The sequence below is a fragment of the Rhineura floridana genome, chromosome 2 (assembly GCF_030035675.1).
Source record: "Rhineura floridana isolate rRhiFlo1 chromosome 2, rRhiFlo1.hap2, whole genome shotgun sequence".
In the NCBI taxonomy this organism is placed as follows: domain Eukaryota; kingdom Metazoa; phylum Chordata; class Lepidosauria; order Squamata; family Rhineuridae; genus Rhineura; species Rhineura floridana.
The window spans coordinates 21,802,823-21,820,079 of NC_084481.1; the positions used below are offsets into that span (position 1 = coordinate 21,802,823).

The following is a 17,257-nucleotide window of genomic DNA, read 5'->3' on the forward strand; positions in this document are numbered from 1 at the left end:
GGTTTCTTATTGTTATGTCCTCATTCAATAAATGTCTATGATTATCCAAAGATGATACTTTATCCAATATGTATATTCCTAGATATCTAATAGTACATTTATAACCAATTGTGTATTTACTCATCATTTTGTCCACCAGAGACTAATGTTAAGACTCAAACATCTTTTATGCTCTTTTTCTGCCTGTCTCATTCGCTACACACACTCTTCCTCAGATTTTTTGTTGGGGGGGGGTTCCCTGCAATTCTTCCTTTCCCCTCCCCCATAATTATTCCTCTTATCACTGCTTTTCCTGCATCCCACATATGTTTCCCCTCCATATCTATCATCACATTCGCTTGGAAGTGTTGTTGGAATGCTTATTTAATTGCTGAAATAAAGTATGGATTTTGCAATAAAATATTGTCTCCATTGCCTATTCTTTAATTATGGCATACTGAACATTTTAAGCATCATTGGTGTATGATCTTCCTATAGCATTGTTGGCATTTTTACATCCAATCATTTTTATTACAGATGGTGACATTTTAAAAATCCTATTCTGGAGTAAGATTTATGTTGGTTTGAGGAAAAACTATCATCTTCACCTGCACATTCAGAAATCTCCAGGGGTCAATCAAACAAAGTTTCTCTACTACAGGTTTGGGACATCTTTAACCCTCTAGATCAGCCTTTCCCAACCAGTGTGCCTCCAGATGTTGTTGGACCACAACTCCCATCAGCCTCAGCCAGCATTGCCAATGGCTGAGGCTGGTGGGAGTTGTGATCCAACAACATCTGGAGGCACACCAGTTGGTAAAGGCTGCTCTAGATGTTGCTGAACTACAATTCCATCAGCCCCAGCAAGCATGGTCAATGGCAAGAGATAATAGCAGCTGTGGTTCAGCAACATCTGGAGGGCAAACATTTCCCCATGGTTGCTCTACCTCATTAAAGAAGCTTTTTTATTAGGAGACCAGTATAATTACAGTCTGTCTTGGATTTCTCTAATCTCTTATTCTGAACACCACTGAAATCTCCTCCCATTATTAATTGACCTTTAGTTTGAGTTTCCAAACCTCCCATCAGAGCAGGGAAAAGCTTTTCCTTGTTTACATTAGGGGCATATAAAATTTACTAATTTTACTTTTTGCCCTGCCATTTTTGTAATAACAATGATAATATCTGCCGTCTTTATCATATATGACTGGTTGGGTTTCTACAGCATTAGTATTTATCAAAATACCAACACCTTTTCTCTCTTTTTTTCTGCTGACGGTGCAGAAAACATCCCCAAATGTTTCCTAAATGCATATTATTTCTTTTACATGTGTCTCTTGCAGAAAATAAATGTCTGCATTTTCTTTTTTGTAAAGTTTAATATATTTTCTTCTTTTAATCACTGAATTCAATCCTTTTATGTTCAGAGTTCAAGAATTACAAAATCCCATAGCCATTTCTGTTTCTCCTGTTATGTTTTGCAAGATACTGTATGTCAGCTTCAACAGTGGTATAACAAAGAATTTCTTGTTTTCCTAGCTTCTGTTGTGTTTGTTGCACCTCTTGAGCTGCCTCACCTGCAAGTTTATGAAACCACGTAGCTTCTTGTATACTTTGTACTACAATTCATTTCAATTTGATATATAATACATTAAGTTAAAAAGATATGCTCCAATTCTACCTGATTTGCTCTTGTCTGAAAAATTAAAGTTAAAAAATTAAATTCCCTTCTTCTAGAGAGTATGTCTGGATGCAAGTCCTTTAATACGATTACATCCTGTTCCTTAATAATTCTTGCCATTTTGGACTTTGTGTCAGATTGCCTCCACCACCCTTAAACTTTAAAATGTTACTAATACATCTCTTGGTTTGTTTACTTTTTTGCCATATTTGCCCCAACCCTTATGATAGTCTGAACAGCTGCTGGCTCAGGATGATCTGGGGGGAAAAATTCATTAAGGTTTGTTCCAGAGCAGGTATCCTTGGAAGGTTTGCAACTGTTCTGAGATACCTCTGAATTTCAGATTATGCCTCTTTACAATTAGTGATAAGATTAAGCGCAAGATTGAGGAAATTCAACTATACAGTATTTTACTTCTTGTTGTATTCTATGCTGTAACAATTGCCCCTTATTCATTCTGTATATTTATCAATCAATATGTTTTGTCTAAGTCTTGTTCATTATATTTGAATTTCCCAGTTCCTTTATGCATACGTTAATTATTCTCCAAATTATTGGAAAGCGTGCATGTGCTTTCCAGTGCTACAGAATGAAGATTGGTTTCCTAGTGCTGCAAGAACGGGACTAATTGATTACAGGCACCAACAAGCAGGTTTGGCTCACTTTTTTGGTGGATGATTAAGCTAACTGCCTCCAATAGCACTGCATTCTTTGTATTTGAATGCTCTCCTTTCTCGGAGTTTTGAGGTTCTTGAACTTTGTTAATAATTTCCAGGCCTTCGATGAGGTGACCTCATTCTGATGGATATGGGGGTGGATAGCACCGCAGCAGTCTGAGTAGCTACACAAAGCAGGGACAAAGTAATAAGTATAATGCTGGACATCAGTCAACACAGACATCCCAATCCTGCTGAGGCTGGAGTCAGATACAAAGGCATTGCATTCATCCAAATTCTTTTATGCCAGAGATGCTATGATCAAACTTGTAGCAGCAGTAACACCCAGATGCTGGCCACTGAGAAGGTGCACAGTTGTTGATGTCCAGTCTCCCATGGGAGCCAGGTCAGGAGGAATTCTACATAGCCATAGCAAGCACAGGGTTGCACTCTGCTTCATGCTATCCATGGTGTCTCCAGCTGGAGTATTTTTGGAATTTCTTCAGCAACTGCTTCTCTCTGCTACCCACATTGCCAGTGCAATGCAACACCAACTCTGTGGGAAGTGGGGTTACAGCTGGCCAAGTAAAAATACTTGATTGCATTATTTTAATGTTGATCATCATCAGTCTTCCACCAGCATGTCACCTAAATGGAATGGAAAAGAAAGGAGACTTAATTATGTCAGCTTAATTTGATTTAGGAAACTGTTAGGAGGAAGGGGTCACTGTACATATTGGGCGGTTTCCACCTAAATAGATCTGCTAGCACAAGGACTTTTGGCTGTGCAAAGGAACTTCCCCTCCCTCTCCTTTCAAAATAGTGAGTTGTGCCACTGACAGTTGGGTTCCCCTCAAATGGATTTATTCCTCTGCATAGATTACCGAGTACAGGGGTAGTCATAAGAGCCTGACTTACCTTCTGCCCACCCCTGAAGGAAGGGGTATCTATGTAGATACAAAACTATAACAGTGATCAAAAGTATTGCACACAGTTCTCTACATAGATGCAGACTGTTGACCATTCTTAAGAAAGCTAGGGAGGGGAAACCTGGACTAGATATGTGTGTGAAATGATTGTGAGCTCAATTATGGTACTAAATACATTTCTAGGCTGCACTTTTGCTAGGAGGATCCCCCTTCCTTAATTATTGGTGTAGTATACTACCTGCCCTCCCCACGAGCTACTATTTTGCCACAGCTCCAGCTGTGGATCCTGACATTCTAATAAAAAGCAAAGTGGATCCTGCAAGCCTGAAGTCTGCTCGCCTTTGGCCAAGTTGTTCATTTCAAGCAATTCTTAATGAGCTCAGCTCTTGGTGGGTCATTTCTAGCATTCATGAGTCCAGCCACGTCCTGGTGTTGCCCCACCACACAGAATATTCTGGTCCTGGCCTGACTAAATCCTAGCATAGCTGGAAGGATGGAGGCACTTTTCTTCACCTTTAAAGATCTCCATGGGAGGGAAGAAGCAGCTGCTCTGAGGACTTTCCCCCTTTAAGAATATGAAGTCTCATTTCAACATTTAGAAAGATCAAGTGACATTTTAGATGGATTGTACCATATCAACCAGCAGGCAGGTTGATTAGATTAGAATAGATCAGATCGACAGATCGATCGATCAATCAATATTAGGGCTAGCCTAAGACATTTTGCTACCTGAGGCAGAGCTCAAAAGAGTCTCCTTCTCAGATAGCACCTGCCTCTCTTTGGCAGTAAAATATAATATACCTTAGATAACTAACAATCTGCTCTCTTTCTGTGACAGCCAAAATCAGCTGCCTGAATACAAAACAAGGAAGAACATGGTCAGGCTCCTTTGCCTGCATATAAATGGATTTGGTTTCTTTGTGCATTTTCTCATTTTTCCGGATTTTAGTGGTGACAGGAATCCCTCCAGTTCTGAAAGAGAATAGAATTAAATTATTTTGTAAAGTTAGGTATTTAAGGTTTGCTGTATTGTATCTCCTTCAATCCCTTATGCTATGCCCTCGGTCATATATCATCCGACAATATCATCCATGAGTTATTTTATTTTATGTATTTTATTTTATCTGGACTTTGGATGTTCTGTGTACGTAGTCTATGTTTATTATATTGGATATTGTTTTGTTGTTTGTTATGGATTTAAAAATTGCTAAACAATTAAATTTTTTAAAAATCAGCTGCTGAAGTGGCTCTGCCTAATAGGATGTCCAAACCCTAGTAGCACCTGCTGTCCCAACTGTATCCTGAAATTGAATGGTCCTGGTAAAGCCTGACCACCACTTGATAATGGTCAATGTATAAACTAGCCCTGCATGTCCAGGTAAGAAAAGGAATGGCTCCTTTGAAGATGGAAGAGATAAGTCTACTTGGAGGTTTCTTTCCTACATCTCTGTTTGGTTTGAATTCAGTCACTTATTCATGGACTTGTAAAATGTACTTAATGTTACTCAACAGCATGTTGTGAGAGATTTGGCATGATTCTCCAGCACAGCCTTTCCCACCCTTTGGGTCCCCACATGTTGCTGGACTACAACTCCCATCATCCCCCCAGCATGGCCAATGGTCAGGAAACATGGGAACTATAGTCCAGCAACATCTGGGGACCCAAAGTTGGGAAATGCTGCTCCAGCACTTTTTAAGCCTGACTTCCAATAGAGAAATAATCCCAATGGTGCATGGTAGGTGATTCTGCTAACCAAATGTGGCTTAGCGGGTCATCTCTCTCTGCTAGACCCTCCATTTGCCACCATTTTATCTTCAAGACACTTACTTTTAAGAGGCTCACCACATGAATGGTATTTGGATCCTTGGCTAGCAATCACCTGAGGAGACATGTGTTGCTGCTGATGTTCTGTACAGTTCTTGGAAGGAAATTGAGAACCATATGTGGTAGCTGGATTTTCTCCCCAACAAAGCATGTCTACAAAGAGGTTAACCAAAGCCATATTTGTTCTGCCTGTGAACATGAGACCCTCCTTCTAGAAGTGGTTCCATGGATCCTGGACAACAAGATGGAACTTGTGAGCTATAATGAATTTCTACTCTCTCACCTCTTCCTGCCTTGTCTGGGACACACAGGTTTGTCTGCTGTGCCCCTGAAGATGGACTGTTCCATAGGGATCCAAATAAGACAAGTACTGATGAGTTGGATAAGAATTTACCTACTTGGAGATATCCACCATCCCAACATTCATGGTGAAAACTCATGCATAGCCAAATGCAGCCAAGCACAACACATGCAACTCCAGTTCTGGACCCAGTGGAGCCCTGCATTCTGTTTTGGCCATTTACCTAGAATCAAAAACACTCATAAAGCACCAAACTTGTTAAAACAGAAGCAATAGCAGAAAGAACTACAGTAGGGCCCCACTCATACGGCGGGTTACGTTCCAGACCCACACCTAAAAACGAAACCCACTGAAAAATGGAACTCATTTAATAGAATGGTGCCCAACACCTGAAAAACACCGTAAAAGCAGAACAAGCGCCATATGAATGGGGTCTTACTCTAATTGAAAGCCGCCATATTAGCGGAACGCCACAAAACGGGCCGCCAAAAAGCGGGGCCCTACTGTAAAGGAGGTTAGTGGATTTGGAGATCCAATTAAAAGAGATGTGACCACCAATATGCTTCCTGGCAGACCAGAATTGACATGAGCCAAAATGACTGTACGGCTACAACTGTAAAACTCAAAAGCCCACTGTCAGGCTAAGAAAGATGTCGTTGCCACCATGACACTTAGGGGAAGTGATAGAAATTGACTCTGAGTTTCAGGAGGAGACACAGTTAGACTAATCCCAAGGCTTCCTTCTGCCGTGACAACCCAGAACCCCATAAAGCAGCAGTCTTTGATTTTGCCCTCCAGAAGAAGAATTGCCTCTCTGACTGTTTCTTGGGGATCATGGAATTAAAGGGAACTAACTGGATAAAATGGGATCCCCCTGATTGGGTTGCACCAATTCAAGGAACACACTGAGGGCATCCATTGACGTCCTATATTAGGTTTAAATTCTACGGGCGTGTGAATTGTGACTTCTCTCCCTGGTAGAAGCCTGCAACTGAAGGTTCTTCTCTTCCTGCGTTCTGTGCACCATAGCAGATTTAAGGATAGGTAAAATCTCTCTCTCTTGCTCCCTCTCTCCCACCTGTCTGATCTTTCACCTTTCTTCCCCACCCCTTCCTCCCCTCCGTGTTCCTCTGCCTCGCTCCCCACCCCCATCATGAATACTTACACTCCCTGCACTCTCCCCACATTTTTATTTATTCATTTATTAGTTTTTAAGGTTCATGCCCCTCCTTATGATCAAATTTTTCTCCAAGCAGCTAAGAAGCAAGAGGCAATATCAAATTTCCCCCCCCCTCAGGGCTGGCTCCAGGCACGTGGGGCCCCTTGGGCATCACCTTGCCCTGGCCCCCCAGTGGGTGGGTGGGGGTGTGCATGCGTGTACCCCCCATGCCCCCCACAGCCCCCCTACCTGTCTAGTCTTTACCATTGCCCTTAATGAAGATGGCGGCCACGGTTTCCCTAAGGGGAATGAAGCCTCCGCCGCCATCTTTGTTGATGGCACACGTGCTTGCTATGCGCACACATCTCTTCCATCAACTAAGATGGCGGCAGCGGCTTCAGTACCTTAGGGAAGCTGCGGCTGCCATCTTCATTAAGGTCAATGCTAAAAAGCCAGCTGACAGGTAAGTGGGGGGCGTGGGGGGTGCAGATCATGGAAGGGGAGTGGTGGGCCCCTCAGGGGCCCCTGTAGCTCCGGGGCCTTGGGCCAGTGCCCAACCTGGCTGCCTTTAGAACTGGCCCTGCCCCCCCTCAAAAGCCAGACATAAGCAGACACAAACCCCACTTAGTTCCCCCACTTCTCTGTCTCTTTTGGGATAGCCTTCAGAAACTTGACTGTGATTTATCTGTTGTTCTTCGACTAGAAACTTATTTGGGGGATTAAGTCCAGAAGTCTCAGTGCCGTTTTCCCTTCTTGGGAACTTGATGGGGATGCTTCAATATGCAGCCAAAGTCCCTACACTACCCATGCTGTGTTCGTATTAATTTGGCAAAAAGTGCTCATCACTGGGCCAACTCTACCAGACTGACAGCAGCCTGTCCTTTGGCAGGAATAGAGCTAAGGGCTTCAAAAAGAAGAGGTTCCCCTTGTACCCAACTCAGTTTCTCCAGCCACCCATCGTTCCTGAAGGCCTTGTTCCTGGACCATGGAAACCATGTTCAGACAGGCATAAGGCAAATCTAACAGTTTTTCAGATAAGTATAGTAAGGTCCTCTGCATAGCATCTCACTCATCGCTATGGCCTCCATCAATAGGGCTTTCAAATACAGAAGCTGCAGTTGGTCACATCCGTTATTTAGTTTATCTAGGCAAAAAAATGAGACTGTGCTGACAAAGTCCAGGTCCTCTCCCGAATCCCGGTTCTGGAAGTTACGAGAGATGCTCATGGCTGGGCCAGCTCTACCAGACTGACAGCAGCTTGTCCCTTTGTGGGAACAGTGCTCAAGGCTGCAAAGAGAAGAGGTTCCCCTGGCACCTGACTCTATTCTCCAAGCCATCTGTGGTCAATGAAAGTCATCTTCCTGGAACATGGAAATAGGATTCAGACAAGTACAAAGTGCGCCCCAAGCAAGGATTGCTAGAAGCCCTCTGCATAACATCTCACTCACCACTATGGTGTCTGTGAACTGGGCTTTGGAGATGAAAGCTCCAGATGGCCAAGTCCATTATTTTCTGTTAATTTCCTGAAATGGCATTCAGGAAATTAAGATCCTTGCTCTCATCCTGGTTACTCTGGAAGTTGTGAGAGAGTCAAGCTGTTAGTTAGGGGAGGACATCTCTGTGCCTTGCTTGACATGCCCTGGGCATCCTTCCCACACTGGTTCTGGATGGGAATGGAGCTGCAGAACCAGCCCACCTGGCATAATATCTTACTACTGTGCAGAGACGCTTCAAGAACAGCGTTGAGGGCTGCAAGGAGAAAAAGTTACATCTGATTCAGTTCCCCCAGCCACCCATTGTCGCTAAAGGGCTTATGCCTGGAACATGGAAACAGGTTTCAGATAAGAGTGTCCCAAGCAAGGACAGTAAGGGCCCTCTGCATAACATCACTCACTACTATGGCCTCCATTAATTGGGCCTTTGAATAGGGAAGGTCCAGGTGTTTCACACTTCTCTGTACAATCTCGAGGCAAACCCCCGAGACCACACTAATAAAGTTGAGGTCCAACTCCTTATCCTGGGTTTTCTAGAATTTGAGAGGGAGTCAAACTGTTAGTTAGGGAAGGGCACCCCTGTGCCTTGCTTGACATGCCCCGAGCATCCTTCCCATGCTGGCTCTGTGCAGAACCAACCAGCTTACCTGGCATAATATTCTACAGCTACGCAGAGGCAACCACAGAACTTTTAAAAAGTGATGAGATAAAAAGGGGGTACTCTAGGATCTCTTGGCAGCCAAAGCAGCTGTTCATTAATACTCCCCTTTTTATGATCATAATTGCACAACTGTGATTACAAAAAAGAAAAGCAATCAAAGAGCAACTGCTCAACATGCAAAGTGGTAAGCAGTAATGAAAGCTCTGCCCCCTGTAGAAAGCAGGAAGTTACTAATTAAGGGCTGTTTCATGTACACAGAAGTGAATAGGAAGAAACTGACTGAAGTGGCAAAGGCCTAGGCATTTTAAAAGAAAGGGGACAGGCAAAAAGTATAGGGACTGCTGCCAAATGGGTGTTAACTTGTAAGTAAACACATCTTCTCTGTGCTGAGAGACATTGCTGGATTTTTGTGGGGAATGCCATGTTGTATTTACTGTGCTTCTGGCTTCTGGCTGGTTTCAAAAAAGCTACGTCTCAGCAGCACTAAAGGTTCCCAGTATTGCCAGATTACCTACATCATCTGTCAGAACCACCTTGTCCACTTAAAGTTGGTAAGCTGGTGAAGCCAAGCAGCTCAGTACACCAATGCTTGACTATCAGGACCGGCTGCCACCCTCACATGAGAGTGGCAGTACTAGAGTGTCCTAGACCCAAGTGACCTTTGACTTGGATTTGCCAAACCAAAGTTCCACACATCTTAATTCAATTGGGCCAACACCCTATCACTCCTAAACTGCCAACGTGAGGAGCCCTCTGTTCTTTAGTGACCTCTGCCTAGAACCAGCGCCATCAAGCACCCACTATACCCTTTTCAGAGAGCGGCCCTTGCATCTCCTCCCCCTTGGTTTCTTAGGAAAATTCATTTCAATGGATACAGCCCTATCTTTGTATCCATAAGGCTATAACTGATTTGGACTCCTCAAGTAATTATTCCTTAGCTTTTTGGAGAATGGCCCTGCTGGCGCACATGTTGCCCATGGCATTCTCACCCTCTCTCTAACGTCCCATCCATCTACATGCCCTTTTTGCATCTAATTTCCCTGTGTTTCTGCTCAGTGAAACTCTCCCTGGCCTTTGTACATCTCATCAGACTCAAGGATATGACATCTCTCTCTCATTTTCACTCATCTTCCCTCCTGTCTAATCTCTTGGCTCACTTCTCTCACGCACACTCAAATCTCATCCCTGCTTTCTCTCTCTCTCTCTCTCTCTGCCAGTTTGCTGCCACTCCTTCACTCTCCCTCCCTCCCTTCAGGGATAAACTGGGATATTCTTGTTTACTATTTACTTTGAATAAAAACTCCTTTCCTGGGGTAAATCCTCAAATCTCAGCTCCATTTTCCCTCCCAGGAACCTTGTGGATATGCTTGACTCGCCAGACCAAAAACCTGACATTAGCAGTGCTCTACTCCTGTTCATTTGGCCAGAACATGCTTGGCTCTGGGGCAGCCATACCAGACCGACAAGACCCTGTCCTCTGGGAGGAGGAACAGGGCCAGAGGCTGCAGAGGGAAGAAGCTTTCTACTAGCACCCAACAAAATTCTCTTCAGCATCAGCTTTTTGTGAAGATCTTTCCATGAATACAGAAATAGGCTTCAGGGACGTTTGCACAAACACATTTCCCAAGAAAGCATGTCAACAGGAGCATAGAAGCACTCTGTGTGGGAAGCATATATAGTGAAGAGTCATCTAGTCCAATGTCATCCACCTCAGATGATCTCTCTGCACTGGGGGAGGATGAGCTGGAGGAGTTGGAGCAGTCCTTGCTGCTTGATGGAGGTGGGAAGAGGGAGAGGACATGGAAAAAGTGAAGATCTATTAGTATCTCCTTCCTTCCTTCCTGAAAAGGGGACTTTGCTTCTACTCACTGAAGCCCTCCTTGTCCAGAACACATGATTTTAAAATGGCTCGGAAGCAAAGAACTGTGGGGATTTCATCTTGTCCGAAATGGGGCTTCTGTGAAGGCAATGACTTGCAGTTTTCACAGCTGAAGCTAGTTAATTAGGCTCCAGCAAGAACACCTGCTCATCAGAGGAGCCTGGTAAATCAAGGCCATAGGCTGAGGAAGGTTTGGGGAGTACGTGACAGTTAGGTGCAAAAACTCCAGAAGCATTTCATCATTTGAAAGTCCCCTGATTGGCTAATTAATTCTTGGCTGTTCCTGGGTTTTTTCCCCATACGTATAGGATTAAAACTTTAGCCTTTGTTCCTCAGTGTGATGGTGTTACCTGATATTGGGGTTCTACTTTACCATCAGCTATACATCTCTGAAGGGATGTGGAACCATGAAGCTATTTTGCTGTTTACCTCTTTATAAGTATAGACTAGGCTAGACAGTCTTGTTGTTTTTGTCTGTGACTGTAACTCTCTGTGTATTTTACCTGCCCTCAAGGGTGCAGGTTGTAAGGAACCAATTTGCTGCTATATTTGTGCACTTATATTCTATTTAACACAGCTACTTCTTATTTACCTGTGTGTGTTCATTACAGGAGTAGTGTGGCCCTGAATCTGGTACCTTGGCTGCTGACCACGGACTACTGTATATTTGGATATTTTGCCTAAGGCTCCAGGACAAGGAGTGCACTCTTGGTTCTTGTCTGTTGGAATCCTTGGCAGGTCTATTTCTGGCATTTTGGGTTTCCCCTTGGCCCAGAGTGGTTGACCAGTTTAAGGGGTGGTGGCAGTCTACCTACCCTGCACAGCTGCTATTGGTTTACACAGCCCTGGTAAGGGAAGCATGGATTGTACCTTGCCAGGATCAATTGCTCTCAGTTTGGGAATTGAGTCCTGGGACTGAACCAGTGTGGGTTCATGACACTCCTAATTTGCAAAACCCATGGATGCCCAAGAACCTGCTGAGCCTCCATAATCACCACCTTAGACAAATCCTTCATCCCCCCTCCCCTCACAATCTCCCAAGAGCCCTGGGCATCTCCTCACCTGTGGTGATGAATGTTTTTGTCACTTTCAGGTAATTTCCTTGTCTTTTTAGGCTCTTTTTTAAATGTCTGTTCTCCACCTTGATGGACTTTCCTGCAGTGCACAGATGGAGGCAGGTAGCAGTGAATACTATCTTTAGGCTCCCCAGCCCTTCTTTACAGGACCTGCACCTGGAGAATTGCAACTTGTTGTGGAGTAGAAGATTAAGCCCACTAGCCCTGCCCTGGAGAGGAACTGTAAGAACTTTGCCACAGCTGTAGCTACTTCCAGGAAGAAGTCTATCGTATGGGTGATTGATTGTGGAGGGCAGCTATGTTTGAGTTGAAAGCACAAATGCAATTCATGAATGTATCAAGTGTGATTTATGGTGTGCCTTGGTTTTTGTTATTTTATGTTTTTAGTGATTTATTGCATTGTACTTTTGACTTTGTATTTGGTGTAATTTTATTGTATTTTCTTTTGTATTAATCTGTTCACTGCTTTGGGGGCCTTGGCCAAAAAGCAGTATGGAAATAGACTGATGATTATTATCTTGTTTTGACTGATGGAATTTGCACAGGGCACAATTTATTCCATTTATGGAAGTGCAAAATGTTCCAGCCCCTATCACTGGGGCATTTGGAAGATATAGGTCACTCCCCCTTCTCTTTAAAAATATGTTTTGGAGACTTGAGAGCCTAAAATTAGAGAAGGGGAAGATGAGAAATGGGGCTTGCCTTGAGGCTATAATGAATTCATTGTCATAGGCAAATAATAATAATGGGTATCTTAACAGTGCTTGTAGGTCTAGGTCCAGGCCCAGTGCCAGCCCACTCCGCAATCCCCGCCAGCATTGGGTTGTGGGTCGTGGACAGTGACCAGGTGGCAGTGCAGATTGTGGAGCAAGAGCTCTGCTCTCCCAGCTGACATCAACATACACCCCACACGTGTGCAGCTGGCAGGTGCTGAAATATGCCTGGTCGCTTCATCTTGCATATCAATGCACATGCCTGCCATCATCCAAGATGCTGACGTGTGAGGTGGCATGACCAGGTGTATTTAAGTGTGTGTGTACATGCAGGTGTACACACAGGGAAGACTGGGGTCTGTGGCGGGCTAGTGTTGGCCCTGCCTAGATCACAAGTAACCGACATGCTGAATTACAGTCCAACATCTGGAGAGCACCACATTGACTACTCTGGTCAAGATTCTTGGCTACTTCTTGCTTTGCTGGGCTCTCTCTCTGCACAGAGGGAAAGTTATTCTCGCACTCTGGGGCAGAAACGGAAACTCTGGTTTGTGGCTGAGTAACTGTTCTGAACAAATGCTTAGGAATGACCCTGCCTCGGACTTGAAGGAGATCTCGAGAGTGTCCCAAGGCTTTCTGTGCTCTTCAATATTTTTATGAGGGTAATGAGGGCATATCGAATTTGCAGATGGCACAAAGCTGGGAGAGATATCTATTAAAACACCACAGAAGGCAACATTAAGGTTCAGAATGATCCAGTCAGAATGGGACTCCAGTCCAGTCAACAGAGGCCAATGGAAAGTCTGAAATTTGGGTTTAATAAAGGAAAAAGCACAAATATAAAATAGAGGCGATCTGGTTTGGCAGAAAGACTTGTGAAAAGGACCTGGGTGTCTTTGTGGACCACAGACTGAACATGAGCCAGAGGTGCAATGTAGCTGCTCAGAAAAGCTAGTGCCATCTTAAGCTCCACTAAGATAAGCAAAGTGTCCAGATCATGGGATGTAAGAGTTTTGTTCTATTCTCTGCTACTCCACAGGGTGGGCAGGACTTGAACCAGTGGGTGGGAACGGCAAGGAAGCAGATTTTGGCTAAACATTAAGAGAACCTCCTGATGCTAAGGGTTGCTTGACGGTGGAAGAGACTGCCTCAGGAGATGGTAGGTTTTCATTTGCTGGAGATGTTTCAGCAGAGGTTGGATGGCTATCTGTCAGAAATGCCGTAGAGGCATCTTCCATCATAGACCCTGCCCTTAGCAGAGTGTTGCACTAGATGACCTCCAAGGTCCCTCCAACTCTGTGATCCTAGTTCAGCTATCCAAAGATCTCTACATTCTTCACAGCTCCTCAGCATTATACAGCAGTTCACCAACTTGACACATTCTTTGTTTTGTACCACTGTTGTCATGTTTACCTACTTGCCTATGAGTTTCCTTTTCTATATCTTACTGAAGACAGTCCAAAATTAATATGGATTTGAAACTGCCAAGTGCCTAAAATTGAGGTGCCGCTTCAGAATAAAGATCATGTGACTAAAATGGATGGGCCAGTTTTAAAGGGTCCAGAGGGCAGCCTTATGCCAGTGGGGCAGGGTATCTGCATAGTATTGTAGTGGGTCCTGTTTCTGATATGTAAATGAAATCCTCAGCCCCTTCCTCCACTATTACACATCAGGGGTTGGAGTTTGGAAGAATGAAGGATTTAAACGAGTCCTGGTCTTGATCTGTTAAAGACAACCCAGCCTTGTCTGGGGGAAAAGGTGCTCCCCCGAGACTATATTAGACAATGATGGAACCAGAAACTGCTAAGAAATTCAGCTTACATTTTTTCACTCTCAATCCATCACTCATGCGTACATACACACCACTCTCTCTGTCTCTTTCAGCACTATAAGGACAGTATTGCTAAGCTTAGAAAAGCACCAGGCTCAGGCTCTTGCAAATCTGATCCATAAGCCAGCTGGGGGAGGTGTCACAGTGGAGGGCATGTCATAATGACCTCAACAGCCTAGCAACAATTAGTGCTACTCCTCTACAATGACAGTATTTCTGTCAAGACCAAAAAAGAGATGGATTGATTCTATAAAGGAAGCCACAGACCTGAACTTACAAGATCTGAACAGGGTGGTTCATGACAGATGCTGTTGGAGGTCACTGATTCATAGGGTCACCATAAGTCATAATATACTTGAAGGCACATAACAATGAAACATTCAACTGTGTGGCTTTTACTCTGTGTTGAAACGTGTATGGGCTCCTACTGGGAGGAGGGGTGGGATATATATAAATGTATGTATGTATCATGGATGCTTTCAATTCAGACAAGATACGCGCATCTGCCTACTGTGAGCAGGTTTGTTTTTAATTATTATTGGTGTCCCCACCACATTCCATGTAAAGGACCCGTTTCTTGTCACTTCTGGAATTACGCATAGAAATTCATGGAACCCGCCCTCCCCCCTCTTATCTGAGTATGGTCACCAGTGACTGTGTGTGCAAGAGTGACTGATGTGGTGTGGACATCTTGTATATTTCTCCTGGTTCTGGGGAGTGCTCCCTGTTATTAGACAGCAATAGCAGTGGTGAGAGGGGTAGGGAATATTGTGTGATCTTCACAGTCAGAACCCAGCCAGACACAGATGACTTCCCACAGCAAGTGTGAGGTTTTCTGGTGGGGTGGAGCATTAATGACTGTACTCTGTAGTTTTGTGCTCCTCACGACAGACATTTTGTGACTGGTGCCCACAGCACTTTCTCAAAATTCAAAATGTGCCTGTTGGTCCAAAAAGGTTGCTGCCCCCTTCTTTAAACTAAAAGCCCTTAATGTTGTAATGCTCCTCATAGGGAGTTGCTGCATCTCTTTGATCATTTTGGTTGCCCTTTTGTGAATGTTTTCCAGCTCGACAATGTGCTTTTTGAGATGCAATGACCAAAACTTTACACAGTATTCCAAGTGTGGTTGCACTATAGCTTTATATAAATACATCATGGAACTGGCAGTTTTATTTTCAATCCCTTTCCTAATGGATTGGATAAATTTTCACTTTTCATAGCTGCTGCACACTGGGTCAGCATCTTCATCTAGCTTCTCCAGCCTGACCCCAAGGTCTTGTTCCTGGTCAGGCGCCGCTAATTCAGATTCCCTGAGCATCTATGAGAAATTAAGATTTTTTTGCCCCACTGTGCATCACTTTACACTTGCTTACATTGAATTGCAGTTGTCATTTTACTCTCCGTTCATCCATTTTGAAGAGATCCTTTTGGAGTTATTTGCAATCCCTTCTTGATTTAGCCTCCCTGAACAATTTGGTACTTATTAGCAAACTTGGCTACCTCACTTCTCACTCCTAACTCTACATAATTTATGAACAAGGTGAATAGCACAAGTCCTAATACTCATCCTTGGAAGACTCCACTTTCTACAGCCCTCTGTAGATCTGTCCATTTATTCCAACACTCTGCTTCCTGGTTCTTAATCAATTACTGATCCACAAAAGGACATCTCTTCTTATTCCATGACTGCTAAGCTTACTCAGGAGTCATTGGTGAGGTACTTTGTAAATAGTTTTTTGAAAGTAAGTATACAATGTCAACTGGATTGCCCCTATCTATATTCTTATTAACACTCAAACAAGCCTAATAGGTTAGTGAGACATGATTTACCTTTGCAGAAGCTATGCTGGTTCTACTTCAGAAAGACTTGTCCACCTATGATTGGCAATTCTGTCTTTAATCTTGCTTTACACCAGTTGTCCAGGAACAGATGTTAAGCAAATCAGCTAAAAAAATTCAGGATCCCCCCTGGATTCTGCCCTTTCCAACCTATCAAAATATTTGAACCCCATCACACCCAAGGATATACACACTGAAGCTGGGGCTGCATGAGTGTAGCCCTGTCAAATTATCTACATTCACACTGGAGAGAGAGGTCACTAAAATGAACTTGCACTTCCTCCTCTTGAACACCAGAGGAGCTGTAGTTTATTTGCTTACACGCTCATAAACCCCTTTCCATGCAAGCATGGCCCCTAACTAAAGCATGATAGACCCGTCTCCATAAAACACAGCACTTTTCAGCAGCAAGAACAGAGATGGAACTGTAAGCAGGAATGTTTCTCAAAACTTATTAAATTCCTAGGAAGGAGGAGCATACGTAGTAATTCCAAAGCAACGGGAAATGAGATCTTCTGCTTTTATTGCTGAAGCAATTAATTTCAGGGTGATTCATTTTCCCCCTACTGTAGTAAAAATTATGGAAATATGACTTGGTGATATATAGGTCAATATCAGTTTTCTTACTGGTTTCTGTATTGGAAATATATTGTGGCTGTTTTCCTTTTGGGTTTGGCCCTTCCCTCTTGCCCCTTGTCCTTCTGTGCTTTAATGCCTTCCTCTGTTCTCCCACTTTCAACCTCAGTGACTTTTTGGGACCACCTCTTAGTAAGTTCCATGTCATTCTGCAAATGAATTCACTTTGGTTCCACATTCATCAAACATTCAGGAAAAATCTTGCAGTTGTGATGGAGGAAACATTTGCCAGATACCTTCATTTCAAAACAAAGTAAGAGAACATTCTGTGAACATATTGTTGCCAAAAAAACCCACTCTGGTGATAAGTAGCTCATTACATGTTGCCTATATATCACACATCCAAGTAGCATATGGAATGTATGGGCTCCTGCTGGAAGGAAGGGCGGGGTATAAATAAAATAAAATAATAAATAAATAAATAAAATTAACATTCTGCTAGTTGAAAGGTACATAATATGCAATAATGAGCAAATTGGTGATGGTGGAGATGCATTTGGTTAACTCACCGGAGAAGGGGTCCCACCCAAGGGTACCTTTGCTAAGTACCTTCCCTTGCACAATATTAGGGTTATATATGAACTGGGTCTTAATCCATT

At 43.5% G+C, this 17,257-nt stretch overlaps 1 pseudogene; it reads right to left on the minus strand.

Annotated features, from left to right (window-relative positions):
* Positions 1-359: 359 nt before the first annotated feature.
* LOC133376106 (AP-2 complex subunit alpha-2-like) lies at positions 360-2,922 on the minus strand (annotated as a pseudogene).
* Positions 2,923-17,257: the final 14,335 nt, after the last annotated feature.